Genomic DNA, 7754 nt, shown 5'->3' with positions numbered 1-7754 from the left:
ATGAAGAAACTTATGCCACATACATGATGAAGATATTTAGTTAGTTTAAATGTGTACAGATGCAAGTAACTGCAAGAAGCAAAGAAATTGTGAAGCTAGCTATGCTTAATAGTTAATAAATTGCGTCAAGCGCCAATGTTTACAAGTATATACCTCAAGAAGCACTTTATGTATGAATGCAAGTCCACTATGCATATGAGCAAAATTGAAAAAAGGTTACAAAAGGCCTCAAATGGAGTGTGTTGCAGCAAGAAAATCGAGAATCAAGACAGTGCAAAACTCAGCTAAGGATGACCATGCCAAGAAACCAAGGTCTTATCTGGCTGGAATAGGCCGACACTGGATACAATTAAGGAGAAGAAGACAGAGGATCCCGTTCAGAAAGGTCAAGATAAGCTACAGACGTCAGAGAACTGGTATAATTAAATCAAATATACGAAAAGACATGGAGAAAAGACGATTCCACTGTGTCCAGTCACGTGACAAAGGCAGACTGGAAAAGTGAGACTTCACACCTACGCATGGCTCCCCGCCATGCCCATATTCCTTAAAAGTTCTCAGAGCACAGAGCAGACTCGGGGCCAAACTACAAAGCAGTAATTGACACATGACTATTGCGCTGATGATTGATTGTAGCATAATTGGTGGGAAGCTGGGGTGCAGACGAGCTTCTCTGCACCTGGAAGTTCTTTCTGCGTGCTGCTAGACGTAGGTAGAAAAGTATGAGTGGGGCTGATGCCAATCCAATCATAGTGGACCATGTAATCTAGGGTCCTATAGTGAGTAGAGCGAATGGGACGTCGTACTTTTAGTGACGTTCATAGTGGCCAATTTGAAGGGAGGGCTTAGTTGCCTCACCTGGCATTGATTATCCAATCCCCACTCCCCGTTACTATATACAGATATAGTACCTATATTAAGTTACCTTCCTATAACCAATCACGTTGCATGTTAGGTATTTAAAGATGCCACGTAGAATGACGTTAGTACGTGCGCAGGTTGTACGTCAGCAATGACAAGTTTTTGCTATAAATGCACAAGTATGAATCTGCATCCTCATCTATCTCGAGGGTACTGCTACTCATCTTAAAGGGCTGTTTGGAGATTATCCAGTTCACTTGGTAGCAGAGGATGTTAGATTAGATAAGGTACCCATCGACAGTCGACATAAGTAACTTCGGGTCATCGGGAAGAATTAGGCAGAATTATATGCAGTACCCTTTGGGAACACTACACAATTAGGACAAGTGGCAGCACAAATTCACCTTTGGTACAAGCCTGTACTACACAGTAAAAGTGGTAGCAATGGCTGAGCAGCCAGACTTATCTCAAGAGCAAGTGAGCAGTATCAATAGTTACACAAAGGACAGCAATTACTATGATTCTGTTACGCTCACCTGGTCTTGGCGGAGGCGTTGGGGCACAGTTGCAGGGCTCCCTGGAGTTGAATCACCCTCATCAGGCCTCTCCATCAGTAGAAAAGCTGTGAGCGGTGATACTGCTCCTGCGTGGAAATGAGAGTGTGTGAGTGCGCCAATCTGTGATTGTTGTACCCCTCGAACCCTTCACCCTAAAGTACGGTTTCTGTGAGCATACGCCGGCCCACAAAGCTCACCTGTGAATTATGGAAGGTAAGCTCTCTGTCCTGCTACTTCTGGCAGAGGCGCGTTGAATGCGATCTAGTTCCTTCACTGATCCCTGATAAGGATTAGTCCAGTCCAGCTGCGACTGTGCTTCTCCTTATAATTGGTGTCACTTTAGCTCTTGTGATTCTGTTTGTTCTGTTTAATGTCTTTATATGTTGCACTTTATGCCCGCAATAATGTCTCTCTTCTGTTTTCTTCCCTTAGATGGAAATGCGGCCTCAATGCAGCTGTGAGACTCGAGACGCGGCCGGATGGAAGATTGATGCTACCCAAGGTTCGACAGCAGGTAAGTGATGGTTAAAGGAAAAGCGCGAAGTATGGCGAACTGCGACCTTAAACTGACTGTTTTTTCGATGTCAAACCTTGTCTTCTGTTTTTCCTTGCAGGCGCTGCTGTCGACGATCGAGCGTGTCGTGCTGCGGTGCCAAGATGAAGATTTTGGCATTCCGGAAAGTGTAAAGATGAATGCTTGGTTCACAAAGATGTACAGGTAATAACAGTTTACCCCAGTTGGTAAGTATGCTGGCAGGAAGCAGGATGTCCAGGAAGCAGGGTCTTCAAAAGGTAAGCAGGTCTGACCTCATGAAACGGTGAGCGTTACGCTGCTGGTAAGTGCAGAATAACGCAAAGCATCTGTCTTGAGGATCAGGGCAGCTTATATAGCTGTGAATCCATTAGCAGGCCACCCAAGAATACACTCGGGGCTGCTTAATGGATGGAATGTTCAAGGTTAATGCATATGAAGTGCTATGTCCATAATAAAAGCTTTTTTGTGTTAAATGGATGTTCTTGTTTACTTTTTTTTCATGAGCCTGGCGCCAAAGGCGCCGGGACAGTGTCCACCCAGGTCTCCTGTGCATGCGACCCCTGCATGCATGTGCCCCCGACTTCATGACCATGACAGAATCAGGCAAAAACTGACTCAAGGTTTCTGAGTAAAAGAATATATATTTATTTACACATCAGTTATAAAACATTTCACTAAAGTAAAGCAGTTGAAAAATCACACTACTAATACACCACACCACTCCCAACAGATTTTATTGGTTAAGCTCAACAAATGAATTAAGAGCAAAATGGCACTAAAAAGGGAGGGAAAAGACAAAGTTAGGCAGAAATTGAGTAACACCAACAAGTGAGTAAGCAGAGCAATCTAGAAAAGGGAACTACAGTGAGGAAATAAGATTAAAAAGGCTTAGGGCCAATGTCACACTTTATTGACAACCAGCGTCCTGACAAAATCGTGTTCAGAGGATGCCTGCACTCAGAACACCTATACCTAAAGGCCCTGCAACCTTCCTGTGTTCAAGCAGTAGTGTTGTATGAAAGTGTTATGGTAAGTCCAAGTGGCCGTTCTGCAGATTTCATGAAAGGAGAAAGGATAGCACATGCGCACTGATCAGGAGGCGGCCATAGGTCTTGTGAACCAACCATGTATTCTGAGTGGGAAGGCCACCCCGGCAGTGGTAGGCCAACGAGATGTATTTCCTAATCCAGTAGTCTGTTGCTTATGACTAGTCCACACTCCCACAATAGTTGCAGAAAGACCATCAGATTTCCTCAAAGCCTGTAAACGCTCCAAATACATCAGACCACCCTCCCGACATCAAAATGGGTCAAATAAATGTCCTCTGTAGACCAAGGATTAGGAAAGAAGCCTGGAAGAACCACCTCCTGAGGGACATGAAACGCAGACACCACATTCAGGAGAAAGGCATGGTCAGACGTGATGAAGATGGCATCATCTTGAATCACCAGAAAGGAGACTCTGCTTGCTATAGTTATGGACACCAGCATAACAATTTTAAGGGACACTTATGCTTCAAAGGGAGAAGACTGAGGAGCCCTTGGTAATAAAGGATGGTTCCACGGAGGAAACTCTAAAGTCACAACTGGTCTAGACAGTTAAAAACTCTGTAGAAGTCTACTAATCAAGGTACATTGCTTTGGACCCAAGCCATAAGAATTACAAAGGGCCATTATTAAGGTCCACTGCTCCATTAAGGTGGAGACCGGGAGTCCTAAATCAAATACTTCCTGTAGGAACTGCAGGATAATGGGAGCTGAACTTAGTATTGACTGAAACCCCTTTTTAAGAAACCAAACACGCATCACCCTCTAGTGCCCGTCATAGGTCTTCAAGGAAGGCGGCCTCTTATCCCTCTGAATGAGTTCTGCTACTCTTCGGGACACACCCTATCGCTGCAGCCTTTCCCTCTCAATGTTCACCCCCCAGCTCCAAACACATCCGCCCTGAACATGACCAATCAGAGCTGGATGACTCGGGTGGAGGAAAACAGAGGACACTCCCAGCTCCAGAACCATTGCTTCCGAATCCCTGATCTTTCAGAGTACACTCAGTGTAAGAGGAAGTGAAGGAAACTCATACAGGAGTCCCTTGTCTCCCCCTCCTCATGGCTCTTGGCAAGGGAACTGCACACAAAACCTGACACTCTTCCCATTCTCGAGAAGAAGCAAATAGATCCAGACTTGGGGTCCTGCATCTCTTACAGTTACTGCTGAATAGCTCCTCCGAAGCTCCCACTTCCGAGATGGGAAAACCCTGCTCAGTTTGTTCGCCTTCACATTGTCCAAGCTCCCGATAGGGACAGTCCTGAGGGAAAGGAAATTCTCCATGGTATTGTCCGTCTGGAATAGCACAGCCTTCCTCCTCAGAACTGAGGCAAAGTCCTGCAGAGCTCGACCAATTCCTTGAAGGAATTGGATGCTCTTTATTCTAACAATTCTAACTGGCGAGATTGGTTTCCTACCATTGCTCCCCAACCCACCATGCTGGTATACGTGGCAAGGAAAACCTTCCAAGATTGCTCCGATGAAGCCGCCACTGTAGCTCCAATCTTGGGGGTTAACGTTACCAGGATCCATGCCTCAAAGTGCTGATCCTTCTCCCTCCAGAACCTGCAAAGATGAGCCAGGAGTGGTCTCATATGCAGGACAGCCCATGGGACTAGGAACACACAAGCAGCCATGTATCTGTGGTCTGAGGAACTCCCTTGCGAGTGTCCACAGATGTTCCTGCAACCTGGCTGCTCTGGCTTCTGGTAACAAAACGTTCCTCTCCCGAGTCTTCTTAAAAATCTACAGAAGTTGTTTCTCAGAAATTCCATAGTGCATTCTTTTCTTGGGACGATCTGGAGACTGTGAGCTGGAGGAAGCAGTGTCCAAATGAAAGCCCAATAACTTTAAGTAACAGGACATAGTGGTGCAATGGAAGATCTGAAACTCACTGCGACCCTGCACATTGGGGAACTTTAAACTAAGAAGGGTCCCTTCAGCCTGACTAAAGGGATTCCCGCTTTCATATCAAGGTTTGTTCCCAGCTAGACTGGAGCAGCGTTGTTGCTCCGACAACCAGTGCAATTGGACACTCACTCATGTTTTCCTCCTCCCACAACCTCGTTACCAACAGCCCGGACAATGTCTGGAGCTGCAAGTCCCCTTTGGAGCCATCATACCACTTAGGCACCCTTCATGGTGCTCTGTTGATGGGAGATGCACCACAAGCTAAGCTACACTCTGAACTGCATGCTCTGCTTAATACTGAATGTGCACCTGGAGCTTGGCAGCGGCACCACCTCTGTAGTCTACCTCAAACGGCATCTCTTCAATTGGAAGAGCCCCCGAGTCATGCAGGGAACCACTGCCACTAGACACTGTATGTTGCCCCTCCTAACCCAGGCAGTAGCAAGAGGCGAAAAGGTAAGACCCTACCATAGGCGTTCGAGTTTGGTGGAGGCTATACCCCCAAGGAATGGCGGGACAAAGGGAAGAAAAATGTAGAATACAAAAGGGGTCTCTAGGGAGGTGGGTCACCTCACAAGTACTAGGATGAGGTATGTGGAGGTAATAAAAAGCAATCGAGCATAAAATAGGGTTTCATTGTGTACCATTTCAAAATCTTATTTTCAATCTTCAAGCAACAATGGCATCGTGGTTCAGATGCCAATGCATTTCCGTTTGTTCTATTTAAAGTTTTGGTAACCCACTAAAAATACCATAAAATATCTTTTTTTTTATTGTTTGTGGTTTAAGAAAAAAAAAAACTTTACAAAACGTATCATATTACAGTGGACAAAATACTAAAATATGACTTAATACATATTATTTCAATTCATCAAGGTAACTCACGTAATAAAAACACTTCAACAATACAGACAAAGTTAAAGGAAGTTAGCTTTCCTTTCCCACATAAAGGCGAAAACAAACTACTCTACAACCATCTTAAGCCATGCTAAAGTTATTTACACTTGGGGAAATGGCAGTACCCCTAACATAGGCGGATTATAGTCATCGGGGTTGTATAGCTTTGGGTTATATTTTCCTGTCTACAAGGCAGATGAGAAGACTAAAACATCAATTTCATTTTAAATGATAAAATAAGAATAACCTATAATAAGGGGATACAAAAAAAAGACTTTAATTATTAAGTGTCTGTGTTTTTAAAAGTGCCACTCGAACATGCTGTGAGCTTCAATGATTCTGTAATCTCAAATTCCGCAGGGGGCGGTAAAGAAAACAAAGCTATGCAAACAAAAACAGACCTACAACAGGGCTATACATAACAGAACGTTTGATGCCATACCCACAAATTCATTTTTGTTACCTTTTGAGTCCCTCGATTTCTCGTCCATTTTAACGTACGGACAAAACAGATACTCTATACAGGTCCACGAAAGGCCTGAACGGTAATCCTCGGAAGTAAGGTGGCAGGGAGCCTTGGTCATATAGCCTGCACTTCAGGTGCATACAGTATTCACCTGGGCACCCGTCCCACTTTGTCACAATAATTCCGTCGTCAATGAGTTGGTGAGGTAGCTGGGCTCTGACTGCACAGGAAAGCAGCCACACCTTCTCAGCCAGTGGCCCTGCATCACACCGCCACCAGGGTGTTGGGGAGCCTTTGTTAAGGGTGGACGCATACAGCGCAATGTAAGTAATGGTGTTTTTTTAACTACGGTTAGAAGGAGCGCCTGTTGGCCCCATTGTAGGGGATTATATTCAGTATCTGCGCGTTAAGCGCGCCGTATATCTGTGGTTGATGAAGCAGACCCGCTCCGCCCCCCTGTCGTGCGCCAATGACGTCACGCCGCAGAACGTGCCCAATACGAATTGCAACGACGTTTCCCATTAACGTAGCTGCTCCTGTTGCTTTCCCGGGTGAATTCTTTAGCCGGATTGTAGGCCTTAACTGACACAAAAGGATGGTGGTTAGAGTTAAAAGGTATCTATCCAGCTAGGATATCATACATGCCACCGTCCCGATTCACCTGGGAGGGAGATTTCGTCCGAGAAATCGGTGACCAAAACGTTGCCATAGGAATGCATTGGGGAAATAATTATTGTAGGCGGGAGAGCATGAAAATTAGTGTTTGAGTTGTAAAGTTTATTAATGTTTACTTGGAAGTTACGTTTTCATACTTTAGCCTCTCAAATATTTTAAACTAGTGAATAACATAGTGGTTCAGGTTCTGCTAAGGAGCGGACTAATTAATGAATAACATCTATCACAAGTAATATCCCTGGAGGGCTGCTTTGGACGTGTTGCTAGAGCAGATTTAGGAAAGTGAAGCCGTTTAAACATTGAGAACTGCTAAGTTGAGGGAAACAATTGAATGATAAGAAGTGCTGCTATGCACCATTCGGTTGTTGCCTCACAGCGGAATTAGTTTCTTTTTAGGTTATTGGGACCGTGGTTTTATAAGGTAAATTTTGAAATATGATGATTTAACAGTCAGTTTTTTCCCCCACCTCTTCTTCCCTTCCTAGCTTAATGTTTTTTTTTTCGTTTTTCTTTCTTGTTTTTCTCTTTGTTTACCGTTGTCTTCATCTGCTCCTCAACTGCTCACGCATTTCGCATAGACATAAATTTGATGATTATGTGAAAGTTGTTGATTTTTAAAAATAAAAAGTAAACAACATAGTTTGATTTTGGTGAAACTGGTGATTGTTGGTTTGCCGGGGGACCGGAAACAGCATCAATGTGACTGGCCACAGTTTAGGACCTGCTCCCATACTTGACAACATTCTGAGGCACCTGGGAGGGAGATTTCACAAGAGAATTCGGGAGAAATGAATTTCCCCATGGGA

The 7754-nt window shown here is 44.5% G+C and overlaps 1 protein-coding gene across 1 annotated transcript in view; it reads left to right on the top strand.

Annotated features, from left to right (window-relative positions):
* Nucleotides 1-6287: 6287 nt before the first annotated feature.
* SPOPL (speckle type BTB/POZ protein like) overlaps nt 6288-7754 on the top strand; it is a 520447-nt gene continuing 518980 nt past the window's right edge. The window contains exon 1 of the mRNA XM_069617390.1: nt 6288-6596. The gene's annotated coding sequence lies outside the window, so the exon portion shown is untranslated. The remainder of the gene's footprint in view (nt 6597-7754) is intronic.

The sequence above is a fragment of the Ambystoma mexicanum genome, chromosome 9 (genome assembly GCF_040938575.1).
Source record: "Ambystoma mexicanum isolate Mex_15411 chromosome 9, UKY_AmexF1_1, whole genome shotgun sequence".
NCBI lineage: Eukaryota > Metazoa > Chordata > Amphibia > Caudata > Ambystomatidae > Ambystoma > Ambystoma mexicanum.
Note: the sequence above shows the minus strand (reverse complement) of the source record. Positions and strands in the feature narration are given on the sequence as shown.